Below are 16,517 nucleotides of genomic sequence, written 5' to 3'. Positions count from 1 at the left end.
TTAGAGCTATGACAAATTGGAAAAACATTACATACTATGAGATCAGTAGTTATGTGGCACCTAATTACACCTTAGATGGTTTGATAACCTCTAACCAAGTTAAGAAATCTGCTTGTGCTGGACCTCTTGTTCATGTTAAATCTACATATAAAACAGCACAAGCCAACAACTATACATTATGGTGGTGGTCCAATGCAGGGATGAGCATGCAGGGACTAGCTAAAATACACCATTTTGGTGTCCCATATGCATTCTCCTTCCTATTACCATGGAAAGGAAGATGGCATGCAGAGGACTTTGTAGCCCACAAACCCAGATGGAGAAATGATACATCCAGTGCAATGCCAACAGAAGGAATACCAGTTTCTATGCCTGGATATGATTGGGACACAATATACCATTTAGAAGTTTCATTTAAAAAATGTTGGATAAAAGACTTTTCAGACACACCATGTGTATTGTATAAAGGAGGCTGGAATGAGACACTTAAATTTTACTCCATACATTATAAACCGGAGGTTCTCTTTGCACCAAGGGTATCAGAAAATACTTCTGCTATACATAGACACATCATCTGGAGAGAACCCCCAATGATTTTACCATTAACTTATACTTCTTTAAGAATATTGCCTAACCCCAGGATAAGAGAGCTTACACTCACACTAAATCTCAATAATACGTTGCCTAAGGAAATGAAATGTAAAGGGTTAAAACTAAATGGCCTAAGCCCACTGAAAAGGAAGCCCTTACAGTTCTTTATGGCAGGTGTCATCACAGCTGTGGTAGCAACTGTGGTAACGACAACCTTAACAGCACCACTTTTCATAGCCCTGGATGACCTAAAACAGGTTACAAAACACCAGGCTGAGGCAATAGAATCCCTATCAAGAGGTCTGAGTCAATTAACACAAATAGTACATCACTTACAACTAGAAATAGAGTCCATCAAGAACGCTCAGCTTCAGTCTGACAAGTTGGCAATAGGAAGATTTCAGTGGCTTAAAGAACAATTAATCCTGCAGGAACATGAAATAGAATGTCTTAAGGCCCAACAATCCTTAGATGTCATGATGGATGAAATTAGGATATTGTTCCAAACAGGTCACAGAAGGGAAACAATGCATTTTAAAACTATATTAAATGACAGATACCATTCAAGTTGTGTAGATGGATATTGTGAGCTTCATCTCTTACAAATTTTCTCAGACAATGCACTCTTAGCCCACTACACAATGACAGTCCCAAGAAAGTTAGGAGATAAATTTGTAATACCATGATCCACACTTTTATTAGTGGACGATAAACCTGTTAATACTACATACTTTTATCCAAGAGACAGGGCAATACCTATCACACAAAATATATATATATATTATATCAGAACCCATGTTGCATACCATACATGAATTAGACTTAGTAATAATACCCCTTAGAGATACAGCCACTTCCCTAGGGAACAATATATTTTTAATATGCTCAGGTGATAATCACACCATACAGTATTGGTAGAGAAATATGTCAATGATTGATAATCAGGCTCAGGACAAAACCCATGATACCTGCATTGACCGAACCCAAGAAAGACCAGAAGGATACATTATCCTAGAGAATGCATACAAAATCAATGTCACCTTCAGACATCAACCAAATCCAATTTTCACTAGTACTATTTATTCGAGACAGGTCTGGGATAGAAGAGTAGTATCCACACAACATTATTTCTCATTTTCACAAGCAGCAGCTCCAGATGTTTTAGCAAGAGAAGAAGCAATGGCAAAGGAAGCCAACTGACAATTAGATATTAAGAAGGAATTCATACATAGAAATGCAAAACAATTTGTAAACATGAATGATGTAGTCCATAAGGAATTTGAGCACATGGACAAACAATTGGTAGAAATAAAGAAGGCAATGTACTTGGCTGAGACAGATACAATGGCATTCATCCACCATAAATATATACCCTCTCACTGCTCAGCAGGAGATGTGTTAATAAGACTGGTGAAATTTGATATTTCTTGTATCACCTCTTGGAACCCCTTAGGTAGCTAAGAGATTTATGGCACTATGCAGTGCTCATACTTATATTGGTTATAGCAATAAAACTACTTTCCCTATATTGCAGGCATTCTTAAAAGAAAAATGCTGATTTGACAATTTGGAAACTAATTGCCCACAACAATGCACAGCTTCCACGCCTTAGATTACAAATATATGAATAATGGGAGGACATGGAACTCTCAAACCCTTGGAGGAAATTATTTTAAAGAAATAACTTGGAACCACCTCTACCACACATATGCAATACATACAGATACTTATTTGGTTATTAATAGGATGTTAAGATTATATACCAATGATGAGTGTAGATTTTGCAAGGCTAGATTTGCAATATATAATGGATGACAAAGGCAAGATACATACAGAGAATTCCTAAGACACATCTTAAAACATGATCTAAACCCTCACAACACTTATGGGCACGAACACCACTACCAAGTGGTAGGCACCCTCCTTACATACTGGATAAGTTTGCACCTCTCACAATGAGTGCACACATATCCTTCAGTTTGGAGCTATATGCTTAAACCAGAAATAATTCTTACAGTCTTAGGAATAACATTTTCTATCACATACACACTCCTCTTATTCTTATTCTTAATCTTGAAGTCTTTTACTATTGACAGATATAGATTTTATAAGCTTTGGTAAATAATGCTGAACGATCTCTTCCTTACTCTGTTCTTCTATCTAGTAGGACTAACATAGGGATATTTGGCAGGCTGCAAGACATACAGGCCCATCACACTTTTTACCATCGTGCTTGCAGTATATTCCATTCATTCCTTGTGTAATTCCTCACACACCAAAACAAATACAAATAGTCAGGCCCACGCCCCACACTCCTGTAGATACACAACTAATAATCACACAAGAGACACTATCAACTCCTTCTGGACAATGAACAACTTCAACATCTCAAGAAACAGAAGAAGCCCTCCCCGGCCTCCAATCATATGTGATCCAGATGGACAGCCCATTGATCCAGTGGAACTAGGACCTGCCTTCAATTCACCTGCAATGTGTGTCATCATTTCCAATGAGGGAACCCTATGCTACTCAGCACTGGGAACCTTCATCAACAGACACAAGGCAATCTTCAGACTCAACGCTGGACCTCCACAACCACAATCAGATGTAGGAGCAGGCACCAGCACAAGAATCATCAACAATCAACTGAAGGCCGTGGACTTCGAGGACGATGTAATATTACAGTGGAAACCTGGACATTGGTCCAACTTGGCAAAAGACAGAACACCAGCTTGCAGACCAGGGGGTGACATTTACACTATTCCCCCATCGACACAATGGACTGCATGGACATACTTACAAGAATGGGCTGCAGAGGAGATTCACCCACATCCACCAACAACAGGATTCCTCACCTTCTTCATTGTTTCCCACTTCTGCCCAGTGGTGACACTTGTCCATTTCCACATGTATGCCAGACTGGGCACGTGTCACTACTGGACAAATGAACACTATGCAGCATGCTATACAGGACATTGGCATCCCATTGGTTGGGAAAAGGCTTTTTGCAGCTTTCACATGGACACAAAAGGGGAATTGTTCCCTTTTGTGATGCTAATTAACTCTTCCAGTTCACCATGGAACTCATCCCTGAGGCTCTAGGCTGAAGACTAGGACCTCAAGGACTCAGGGGGTGGACTGTGATGAACACATATAAGATTGTTGTTGTATTGAAGGATTGTTGTGGTAAACACATATAAGATTGTTATTGTATTGATGGATTGTATTGTGTTAAAGCATGAAAAAAATTGTTGAAATGAAGTATTAGCTAGTGCGTGTTATGACTCAGAAGCCAGCCAGAGTGTGACAAGCTGATATGCTAATAAGCCATCCTAAGGTAGCAGCTGATATGCTAATAAGCCAGACCTAAGGTGACAGTGTGGATAACAGAAGTGGTGAGGTCACCACAGGGTATATAAACTCAGGCCAGAACCCAAAGCCTTGCTCACCTCCTTGCCATCAGAGACCACACTGTCAGGAGTCCACCTGGGACCCTGACGTAGAGGCAGCCGCCGCTTGTGAGTGTGCCACTTCTCCCGACGACCACTGGATGTCGCCGGTGAACCGTGAACTGGACCTGCACTGAAGGTGGCTGTGAGGATCCCCTGGGGCACAGCTACACATTCCCCCTTCATTGGCTGAGAAGATGTAGCAAGGTGAGCGAGACTTGGGGGAAGGTCTGAGTAATTCTTGGCTGGCTAGGGTAGTAGAGACAGGCAATAGGATCCATAGGAAAGTGCCATGTGAATTTGTTTGAATAAAAACCCTGTTCTCTGAAATAAGAGTCTCCTGAGTACTGTCTCTCTGTACTCAATTGAACCGATAGGCGCTCGCAACAATTGTATTATAGTATTATTCCAAAAAGAGATATGTTCAGGATTAGGTATTAGTTGGGTAATTTCCCAATATCCTCTAATATGGTTTGGTTGTAGACATGGCAGCCCCCATACCTGGTCCTTTTTCCATGACCTTCTTACAAAGAGATATCCTTCCTCAAGATATAAAATACCTGGGGTGTTGTTACCTTGGGCCTGGGAGGTGTCTCCTGGAAACAAGTAGTCAGAGACATTAAGACTGCTGGTAAAAGATGAGGCACAGGGGGTGGAAAGGTAGAGTTATACAGTTTTCCTAATCCTGTCATATATTTTGTTAAGATATATTTGTGATGACCAGTAGTAAGTATGCAATAAGAGTTTTTACCAGTGAGGTTTGAAGACTTATTTAGCTCGGAGACAAGGCTCATTACAAACATCAGCATATGAGCATATCGGGACTCAGAAAAGTGGGCTCTTAAAGTTATTCATACAGCAGCAGCTGGCTGTAAGATGATAGTCATTTTTAAGGGTGGTGAAGTCAAAAATGTCTTTTTGGGATGTAGGCCCTAGGTCTTTAATTGACAAATGACAAGCCAGTATATAGTTGTCTGAGACAGAAACGTTAAACATACAAATTTTTGTCTGAGAAATGAACCCAAGCCAAGAGTAAGACATAGTAGGCTGGTTCTTCCATGAGACCCCTGTAAGAGGAACCATGTCATAGGAGAAGTTACCTGGCCTGAATATCAAAGAAGGGAAGGGACCCTGAGTGAAATTTAATAGGACCCATGCTGACAGGTGAGCGGCTATCGGTCTCTCATAGCAAACCTAGGAGTCCTTTAGTGGAAATTTTGGAAGGGTAAATACTCAAGAGAGATTTAAGAACCCATTGGTTTTCCATGAAGGGCTATAGCTCTTCTCATATGAGGGTGCTAGTGTACCCAGAAGACCAAGCCCCATAGCAATATAGTTAGCAAATAAAAGGAACATGCTGATGCTGTCTTTTGGGGCTCTAGTCCAAGTAGAGGGAGCTGTAGCTGCTAATCCTATTCCGAAAGTAATTACAAGCAGAATGAATAGACCCATTAGGAAGTATTGGAGGTTTGGATAAAGGCTTATGAAGATGACTTATCTGTGTCTGTAGGCATTTTCTTTTTAAACAGCAGTTTTAATCCATCCAAAGGTTCACATGAGAAGAAGGCAGGCTCCAATTCTGGGTCTGGAGGTGGAGATGTGATGTTTGCAGACGAATTCCAGCTCTTGACTCTTGAGTAATGGATCCAGGAATCCAGGCCAGCCACTCGCACTGCAGTCAGAGTAGACAGAATGACTGGATATGGCCCCTCCCAGAGCGGGGTGTTTAAGTTCTGGGTTGGATTTGGAGACTTTATTAGGACTAGGTCACCAGGGCAAAAGAGAGGGGGTCCCTGTATATCCTCCCTTGGGGTGGCTTGTTGATCTCTGAGAGTGCTTGTTGGAATTTAGCAAGTTGAGTGACATGGGAAATTAACTGAGCTGTCTCTTGGTCAAGAAGGAGCTCATTGGTTAGGAAGGGCCTGCCATATAGAGATTCAAAAGTGGTCAGTCCCTGCTTGTCCGGAGTGTTTCTGAGCCTGATGAGAGCAATAGGGAGGAGCTTGGTCCAGGGGAAGTGGGTTTCTTGGGCCAATTTAGCCAGGTGTCTTTTTAAAAATTCATTTGTTTTTTCTTCTTTTCCAGATGATTGGGGATGCCAGGCACACTGGAGGTAGTATTCTATGCCTAGTGCTCTAGAAAGTCCCTGAGTTACTTCTTCCTTAAATGCAGGCCCATTATGACTTTGAAGGATGTTGGGGAGGGCAAGCGAGGGATTATTTCTGTGATTAGAACTCAGACCACTTCCCTAGCATGTTCTGTACTGCAAGGAAAAGCCTCCACCCACCCAGTGAATGTATCCACAAATACTAACAGTAGTTTTTATTTTGGTCCCCCTGGCATATGGGTAAAGTCTAGTTGCCAGTCTTCCCCAGGATAGGATCCCTGTCTCTGTGCTCCTGGTACCTGGTGTCTTGTATTATTGGGATTTTTTTTTGGCACATTTCACATCCCTGTACAACTTGTTGGGCATTGTCTCTTAATTTAGGTCCCCCAAACATTTTGTTGACCAAAACCAAAGTATTGTCTCAGCCCAAATGATAGAGTTGGTGGAGAGTCTTAAGAATTTTCCACTGGAGTGCCTCAGGGAGCCATAACTTTCCTCCAGGGGACACCCACCAGCCTCGGTGATCTAACTGGTACCCTTGGTCTGAGGCTTGCTTACTTTCCTCTGACTGATAATGTGGTCTCTCTGGGGGAAGGAGCCATCCCTTGGCTACCTGATCTAACTCTTTGCTTAAGTAGCCTACTGGCTGGGGAGTGATGCCCCAGAGCTGAGTCACCATGCCCAAGGCCAGTCCTCCCTTTTCATAGACATATAATTGAAACTTGTCTTGTACTGGGAGATCAAGGGTGGAAGCTATCATAAGAGCCTTTTTTAACTGGTGGAATGAATTTTCTGACTTGTCATCCTATTCAATAAAGGGCTGGGTATCCTTCTGTGCTTCCTTAAGGATTTGATATAAGGGCCTGGCTAGGTCTGCATATCCCAGGATCCAAATTCTGTAGTATCCTGTGACCCCCAAAAAGACCCTCAATTGCTTTAGAGTTTTAGGTTGAGGAAACATCAGGATTGGATGCATTCTATCTTTTCCTAGAGACCTCATTCCTTTCTCCAGGACAAGACCTAAATATGTAACCCAAGACTGACACATTTGGGCTTTTTCTTTAGAGATTTTATATCCTCTATCTGCTAAGAAGTTTAAGTCTTCAGTGGCTTGTGAAATGACAGGCTCACTTGGTCCACAGAGCAGGAGGTCATCTACATATTGTAGCAGAGTATCTTGTGGATATTGCCACTCTGCCAAGTCTTGGGTTAGAGCTAACCCAAAGAGGTGGGAGCTGTCTCTGAATCCCTGGGGGAGGACAGTCCAAGTGACCTGTCCAGACTTTCTTGTGGGGTCCTCAAAGGCAAAGATAGGTTGACTTTTAGGGTGTAAGGGAATGCAAAGGAAGGCATCTTTTAAATCCAGGACAGAGTATTAAGCAGTACCTAGAGGTATTTGGACTAAAAACGTATAGGGATTTGGAACTACAGGGTGGAGAGGCACTACTGTTTCGTTGATCAGGTGGAGATCCTGGACTAGCCTCCATTTTTTAGGTCCCTTCCTGACACAGAGAATAGGAGTATTATATGGGCTGGAGCATTCTATTAGCAGTCCCTGTCTCTTTAAGCCTTTGATTATGGGAATTAGCCCCTCCTTAACTTCTGGCTTTAAAAGATATTGTTTTTGATTGGGAAACCAGAAAGTGTCCTTGAGATGAATTAGGACTGAGACAGCTGTTTGTACCCAGCCCACAGTGTGTCCATCCATCCACACAAGTGGGGTCTACTTGTTCCTCTATTAGGGGCAAGCAAAAGTACTCTCCTGGGGGTAAAAGGAGCTGTACCCCCAATTTAGATAGAAGGTCTTGCCCTAGCAGAGGAGTAGGAGTTTCTGGGACAATTAAAAAGGAGTGACAGAAATGGAAATCTCCCCAGGATCAGACTAAAGGCCTAGTGAAATAATGTTCAGGGCCTGATATGCCCTGAACAGTAATTTTTTTGGAGGACATGGGTCCGGGAGAGAAAGGAATAGCTGAGATGCTGGCTCCAGTAACCATAAGGAGGCTGACCTTGTGCTTTTCAATAGTGAATAAAACTCGGGGCTCCCGATTTTATGGTGGTTACAGGAGCCTGTATGGGAGGACCCAGGACCCATCATTGGGTGGGAGGCTCTGACCTCGGTTCCCCTGAGAAGTGGGGACAGTGTGCCTTCCAGTTTTCCCTGACAAATGGGGCAGGGTCCTGGAGGTAGCTTTCTCTGGGGACACTCCCTCCTAAAATGGCCTGCCTGTCAACATTGAAAGCATATCCTTGGGTTTGGATTTTGCCCCAGGAAAGCCTCTCTGATCACTGCGATCAGAGCCTCCTGCCACTTATCTCTTCTCTTTTCCTTTTCCAAGTTCTTCTTTTCTTTTTCTAAGTCCCTATTATAGTATACGGATGTGGCTACACAGACCAATTGGTCCAGATCTATGCTCCCTTCAACCACCAGTTTCTGAAGCTTTTTACGGATATCTGGTGCTGTGTTAGAAATTTATCTTTTAGGATGATTTCCTCTTCCTGTGACTCCAGTACAATGTTGGTATGCTTTTGTAAAGGATTTTTAAATATCTGTAGGAAAACTACTGGGGTTTCTAAGGGTCCTTGCTGTATAGCTGTGACTTGGGAGTAATTAAGAGGTTTTACCTTGGCTTTCCTTAGACCCTCAAGAATGCAGTGGATGAAATGGTTATGACTCCATTCATCCTTGTCATTTTCAGGGTCCCACTTGGGCTCATACCTAGGTACTGCCTAATCTCCTGTTGGAATTGGGAATTGAGGTTCCCTTTTAGGTATCCAATGCCTTTGTCTTTCTTCTCCCTCCCCCTCCTCCTCCTGTGAGGGCCCAGTCTGAGACAGGCCTGTAGGGCCACTTTTATCTAAGTGATAATTGTCTCCAGCTGTGATTGCCTGATATAGTACCCACTGTTTCTCCAAAGAAGTAAGGGTCTGAGATAGCAATAGCATTACATCTTTCCAGGTCAGTTCAAAGTTTTGGCTGACTTCTCTAAATGCCTGGATGTACTGATCTGGGTTTTTTGTGTAATTTCCTAAATCTTTTTTATTTCTTTAAGTTCACTCACTATAAAAGGAACGTGAGCCCTATCCCCTCCAGGAATTAACTGGAGGGGGTAGAGTCCTGTGGGATGGTGTCTAGTGTGTGAGGTAGCTAGGTAAGGGGGGAGAGGGGGAGCTGATGGAGCATTAGATGGGTTTTTTGGTTCAAGGGAGTTTGGGGGCTTTTTGAAAAGGGTTACCATGGTCTGGGTATCTAGCCTGCATTTGTTTAGCCATTCTGGGTGGTCTCTTAGGAAAAAGAACAGTTGAACATATGGAACTTCAATCCACTTTCCTTCCTTTTTACAGAACATATCTAATTGAAGAATAGTATTATAAATAATGCTCCCTCCTTCTGGCCATTTTTCTTCATCTACCAGAGGATATTGTTGCCAAGCCTGGGTGCAGTAAAATTTGAGCCACTTTTGCTGAAGACTTTCTGGATCAAGATCTTTCCAATATTTTAATAAGCAGGCAAGGAGGGATCCTTCCTGGATCCTTGAGGCTTGATTCCCCATCTAAAAAAAAGGAAACAAGTGAAAATTGGTCACCTTAACAGAGGTTTCTCCTTTTATCTAGGCATCCCCAGATGAGGAGAAACTCTACTGGGAGAGGGCGTCCCTCTCTCCCTTGCTCCTTCCACTGCCACCTGTGGCTAAGGTCATGGAGGATTTCCAGATATTGCAGGTGCAGCCACCCCCATGAAATGACCTTTGACCAATCTCTTATCTATTTTGACTTGCCTGTTTGCTGTGTGACCCAGGTAGGTCTGGTTCTCCTCTACCAGGTGAAGACTTGTAATTTAAAAATAACTCTATCAAAGTAACCAAGAGGGCTTGCATAGTCAGAGGGAGGACCCCTGTAGAGTTGTGGATGGGGACTCCTGATGAAGTAGACTTTGTCCCCCTATATATCCTGTGAGGCATATGTGCTTTTTATGAAAAGAGAGAGAGGGAGAGAGAGAGAGAGAGAGAGAGAGAGAGAGCATCTGAAGGCTTTTGCTCTGGTAAGGGGCAAAAATGGAGAAGACCTGGACCTGAGGTCTCTGCCTTTTAACTGGTTTTTTTTTTTTTTTCTTTCCCTGAGGGCAGGCTGCGGAACCAGTTTAACCAGTTAACCTGATGCTTGACAAAGACAGTTAAGCCTAAATTGGAGACTAGCACTTTCTGGTGCCTGTAGGGATTTTCCCAAACTCCCTGAAGAAAGAAGCTCACTGCTGTTTAGGGGACAGGGGGACACTCATCCTGAACTTCCTGGGAAAGAGGAAGGAGAGGCTGAAGATTGGGGGAAAAGAGAGTTTTCTGGCTTAACGCATGGTTACCACTGCTGTCCAGGTCGATCCTGCCCCCAAGGGCAGAACTGGAGCACTGGAAGCAAGGCGTAACCTTCACTCTCAGGCCATGGAAACCAAGAAGGAAGTATAGAGATCTGATTGTCTGTTTGCTGCAGACATGGCTGGAGGGGTCCGAGACTTAGCTGCCTTTGGAGACTCAGGGTGGGTCAGGAAGTTGAGTCTCCAGCCTTTGGGTGAAACTGGGGAGTACCCCGGCCAGAACACCTTTTATGGCTTGAAGACAAGCTTTCCTTTCCACCAGCTGTTTTCAGACCTCCTCTTAAGCAGGTCAGATCTTGAGAGAGAGAGAGTTAGAGTTTAATGAGAGGGAAAAAAAAAGCCTCGGTGCACTGAAGTCTGGGTCTGCCCACATAGCATTGGCAGTCTGGTATAAACTCCCAGCTGGCATCTGAGTTCTCTCAGATTGCCTGCCTTACAGCTGCAATGGGCTTGGAGCATTTCCTCAGTTTCCCAAGGGAGAAAAACCTTCCTTAACAAGACAGAGAGAGAGAGAGAGAGAGAGAGAGAGAGAGAGAAAGGTCGACCTGAGAGTTCCACCATAACTAGGCTCTAGGCTATGGTGGTGATGGGGGGGGGGCTCTCCTGGAAAACAGACTCCATCAGAGTGCTGGATGCTCATGGTCACATTCCTAGGCAGTTTTTCTCATTTCAGCACAACCTATACCAACCTCAGGTGACAGCCGGTCCCTTTGTGCATCGCCAAATAAGATGCACGGATGACACGTGCAGGAATTTCAGGTGCTCAGCGTTCTTGAACCTGCTCTGAGAATGAAAGCCCAGATAGACCCCAACAGCAGAGGTCAGAAAAATTTTATTTATAGAGAAGAGAAAGACTGCATATTGGAGAATGCAGGGGGACCAGGAAAACAATGATCCCATGGGTCAGGGTGGGGAGTGGGTTTCATAGCTTTTTTCTTCGTGTATTGCCTGAGGGTAGAGATGCCTTTCAGATGCAGACCAGCATTCCCTAGGGAGGAGAAGTGTCTCCTTGGCCTCCTGCAGTCTGTCCTTCAGCTATGATTCTATTTTCCAGACCCTTGGGCTCCCCAGATGTGGAACCATCACCATGAGTCTCCAGGATCCGCATGTCTATCCAGGAGGCAGCCCCACCCATTGGACACATTTCATAGGCAGGATCTAAACTGAAGAAGTACCAGAGATTTCATACTAGAGTAAGATATTCTGAGTGCAGTGGATGTGGGGAAGACTTTAGCTGCAAAGTCACACTTGTTCATCCTCAGAGAGTGCACTTGGAAGAAACACTTTGAGTACCACGAATGTGGGAATGCCTTCACTCAGAAAATAAGTCACACCTCACTCAGAAGCACAAGATTCACGCTGGATAAAGGCCTTTTCAATGCTTCAAGTGTGGAAGAGCCTTCTGCAAAACTTCTAATTTCCTTCTGCACCAGAAAGTTCACATCCAAGTATGCAATCAGTGTGGAAAAGCCTTCAGCCAGAGCTCTGCTCTCATTCAGCACTGGAGAGTTCATACTGGAGGAAAACTGTATGAGTGCAGTGAGTGTGGAAGAGCTTTCAACAGTAACTCCAACCTTGTTCAGCACCAGAAAATTCACACCATAGAATGGCCTTTTGAGGGCAGCAAATGTGGAAGAGACTTCAGCCAAAGTTCCCACTTTAGCAGGGAGGAGGATCAGAAGAAAGCAGACTAGGCCTGAGTCCTGAGAAAGTAGCAGGAAGGTTGGGATGGCATAGCAGAGAAATAAAACTTGAGAAATCTGAACATGAGGAAGGTCAGGTAGCACCAGGGAGGGGAAAGTCACATAGCACTAGCATAAAGTAGACAATAAAATTAAATATAACCATATATGGATTAGACCTTGCTTTTTGCTTCTGTAACCTGCTTGCAAGGGTATATAAGGGTATATAGGTGAGACTCCTTTGTTCTCAGGGCTCAAGCCTTTGGACATGAGTCCACTGAGTCTGTGCTGGCACAATAAAACGTTGCTTCCTGCTAATTGCCTCAGAGTCCCGCATTTCATATAGCATCCTTCCACAACACCACCCCCCTCAACATTAAAAAGTTCACACTGAAGAACAACCTTTTTTTTTTTCTCCAGTACTGGGGTTTGAACTCAGAGTCTGCACATTGAGCCACTCCACCGGTTCTTTTTTGTGATGGTTTTTTTTTTTTTTTTGAGATAAGATCTCACAAACTATTTGCTGGGGCTGGCTTTGAACTGAGATCCTATAGATCTCTGCCTCTTAAGTAGCTAGGATTGCTGGCATGAGCCATCAGCGTCCAGTTGAGAATGACTTTTTGAATGGAGTGAATATGAGAAATCCTTCAGCAATATCTCTACTCTCATTCAGTGCCAGAAACTTCCCACTGGGCAGAAGCCCTGTGAGTGCAGTGAGTGTATAAAAGTCTTGACAGCTCCAGCCTGGTTCAGCACAGAATTCACACTGGAGCAAGGCTCTGTGAGTGTAGTGAATGTGTGAAATCCTTGACTCACAGCTCCTGTCTCACACAGTACTGCAGAGTTCACATAAAAGAATGGCCTTATGAGTGTAATGAATGTAGGAATTACTTTAGCCAAAGTCCATTCTCATTAAACACTATAAAGTTCACATTGGAGAAAGGCCTTATAAGTGCAGTGAATGTGAGAGATCCTTTAGCCCAAAGTTTAGCCTCGCTTATCAATGGAAATGTGGTAAAGCCTTCAGCAATAACTTCCACTTGGTTTGTCACCAGAGTTCACATACAAGAAAAGCCCTGGTGCAGTGGCTCAAATGGTAGAGCACCTGTCTAGCAAGCCCAGAGTTTAAACCCCAGCACCACTAAAAAAAAAACTCCATGGTTTAACACCATAGAGTTCTTGCTGGAGAAAGGCCTTATAAATGTGATGTAGCCAATGTGGGAAATTATTCAGCAGGTCTTTGTAGTGAATAGACCCCTGAAAGCATGCACTCAATTGCAGCATTCAACCACATGTGTGTGGCCAGCAACACACATGAAGAAGGACCCAGAGCCACAAGTTCAGTTAACACATTAAGGGCTTATCAAAGGGGAGAAGGGATCCTTGGGGAAGCGTCACCAACCAAAAGCAGGTTCTTGTGAAAGAGAAGAGGAGAGCTCACTGGCGGCAGCCTCTGGGGAGCACTCAGATCCACAGTAAGGCAGCTGGGAAAAAAGCGACCATGGTGAACGGACTCGGGAGCTGGGCATCTGACCTGTAGCAGGTAGCCAGAGCTGTAAGTTACTGGTCATGGTTGACCAGTGCTGTGACACAGGAGATCAAGAACAGAGGAAAGTAGCCTGCCAGAGTGGGGAGAAGACTGCCAAGGAGAGGCACGCAGGAATGGTCCCTTGGCACTGCTTGAGTGTGAAGGATGAAGAGAAGTGTGCTCTGGTGGTCAAGTCCAGCTGGTCAGCTTTTATAGTGTCAACGGGTGTATGGTTCATGGGCATAGTCTGTCCTGCAGCGTAACAGATTGGTTACACCCTTGGGTGTATATGGGTGTTCTGTTTGAATGGGTATGTCCTCAAGCTCTTGCTTCATATGCTGGCACGTCCTGACGTAATCATGTCTTGACATGAGTCCATATTGTCCACGTTAATGTCATCCTTGTAACCTTGCTTACCATGAAAGGATTCATACTTGAATGGAGCCTAATGCAAGTGGTCTTTGTGAGAAAATCTTCAGCTAAGTCAAACTTCATGCAGCAGAATCCCCACTCCAGAAAAATTATCTACATGTACCACTGAGAGTGAAAGCCTTCAAATGCTCCTCTATATCAGCCCAGAAACTTGGGCAAAATCATCTCACCCCTGGACCATCGGGTAGAAGACATAACTACTTTCCATCCTGTCTGGACCCAAATATTTGTAGCAGTACACTCCTCATTTATGGGGTAAAAGTTTCCTGGTCTTCATCTTCCCCTTTCCTGGAGGGAATCAGGATTGTCCTATGCCCACTTGAATGGCTTCCCATTGCTTCAGACGATTGGTCAAGGGGCCTCTCTAGGAGAATCCACTTTATTCTTCACTGGAAGATGCACATTCATCATGGGTATGGTCAGGTCTGCATGTAATCCTTATGCTATCCAATGAGCCCACAAATCTCCCTCCCCTGAGAATACCTACTTTGTCTGGTCTGTACTGTGTGATAATAAAGATCTTATTGATCAAGTCACCTTTAATCTTAGGGGTTCTGTTAGGGTAGGTTGAAAAATGGAATTGGTAGAGGCCTCTGCCTCAGGGCACAGGAAGGCAGAAAATCATTGTCCTGCTTTGTATTGCTGTTTGGAGAGCTGGGAAAAACTGAAAGGCTAAAGACTATTAAGTAGTCTTTATTTCAGAGCTCACTCTGAGAGAAAGGAAGTCATTGTGCAACAATAGAGTGATCTGTTAAATTAGGAGGCAGGTCTCTGATTCCCCAGGAGGAGTCAGGATTTCTCCAGCTGTCTATAGGTAGCTAACAAGGCAGGGTCACTAGGGAAAAGACCTGGAGGGCTCAATGGGTACTACATGTGGACAGAAATAACTTGGGTGTGAGGTAGTAGAAAGGGAGACTGGTAAATTATAGGGAATATGTCGTCCTGGACAAAAGAGCAATCATAGTCCTAATTAACTGGCTGTCCAGGGTGTGCAGAACACCTCTTCAGGGGCAGACCTGTGTATTTACCACAACTGTGTGCACTTGCCTCACTTCTCAGACTATGTTTTGCCATCTATCATCCTTTAGGCAGAAATGAGACAGAGAAATAATGGCCAGGAAAGTGGTTTTTGTAACCTGGCAGGGTTTCTGGGCCCTTTTAAGACACTGCCATCATGGCGCTGCAATCTTGCTGTCCAACCAAAGAGTTTGACAGGAAATGAGACTGAACACATAGTTGCCAGATCTGGTATTTCAGAATGAGCTTGTGTTTAAAGTCTGTTACCTATTTTTAAAGAATGTCTTGGGGCCAGGCACCAGTAGCTCAAGCCTGTAATCCTAGCTGTGACTTGGGGCTAGTGAAATCGCTTAAGTGTTAGAAGGCTTGCCTAGCATGCATGAGGCCCCCAGGTTCAATCTCCAGTACTAACAAAAAGGTTACATTTAAAAACTGACCTGGGCTGGGGTGTAGCTCAATGGAGTACTTGCTTACCATGTGCAAGGGCTTGGGTTTGATCCCCAGTCCTGAAAAAAAAGACAATGTGTAAATTCAGCACAATCTACATTATGTGAACTGTTAATGTTTTCTGGGGCGCTGGATTCTGGCCCCCAGACTAGGGAGCACTGCTCATAGAATTGCTGGGACGTAAGCAGGAGGCCTCGTGCAAGAGGTTTGTGCTCACCTCACTCAACAGTAGTCATTACTGCCACCACTTTCCCATGGGATCTGCTCCTCGAGCTCCTCTAGTCACCCAGCAGGTAAACTATGGGGTACATGGCATGAGCCATCCTCCCTCACCCTGACCATGGCACTCTCCTGACTGAATAGCTGGCCATATCCCAGGTAGAAACCCCACATGTGAAAGTGAACCAAACCACCAGCAACAGAACCATTAATGGTGGAAATGACATTTTCATATGTGACATGGTGCACAACTTCATTTGTAAAGAAGTTCTCTTCACACACAGCAGCATTCACAGAGGACCCCATCTGTGGCTGGGCATTTATGCAGATCTTTCAAGGTAACCTCTCCCAGCACTGGAGCACCCAGAGCAGTAAGAAGCCTAGTACTGGCATAGGGCGAGTACTTTCCTTTTCCATCACCAGAGCATCCAGAGCACAGGGAAGTAACAAAAAAAGATCTCACTGAGAAGAAAAACCTTTCCACACAGCTCCAATTTTAGAAACTATGCAAGTCATGCCAAACAGAAACCCTCCAAGAGCAGGCACTGTATGAGTAGCTGTGTGAGGCTCTGAGTCACAAGGACCTTTGCTCTCTTCAACTAACTGAGGACCTACACTGAGGAGAGACCCTAAGCAATGTGTCATGCACAAACCAACCCTTATCAATAGCAAAAAC

The 16,517-nt window shown here is 44.1% G+C and overlaps 1 long non-coding RNA gene across 1 annotated transcript; it reads left to right on the top strand.

Moving 5' to 3' along the window:
• Window positions 1-2,302: 2,302 nt before the first annotated feature.
• Window positions 2,303-14,659, top strand: LOC141418148 (uncharacterized). The gene is made up of 4 exons (XR_012442815.1): window positions 2,303-4,247; window positions 9,763-9,946; window positions 11,190-11,336; window positions 11,571-14,659. It is a non-coding gene; the product is annotated as an uncharacterized lncRNA (long non-coding RNA).
• The last annotated feature ends 1,858 nt before the right edge of the window (window positions 14,660-16,517 follow it).

This window comes from Castor canadensis, chromosome 16, assembly GCF_047511655.1.
Source record: "Castor canadensis chromosome 16, mCasCan1.hap1v2, whole genome shotgun sequence".
Taxonomy (NCBI): Eukaryota; Metazoa; Chordata; class Mammalia; order Rodentia; family Castoridae; genus Castor; species Castor canadensis.
Note: the sequence above shows the minus strand (reverse complement) of the source record. Positions and strands in the feature narration are given on the sequence as shown.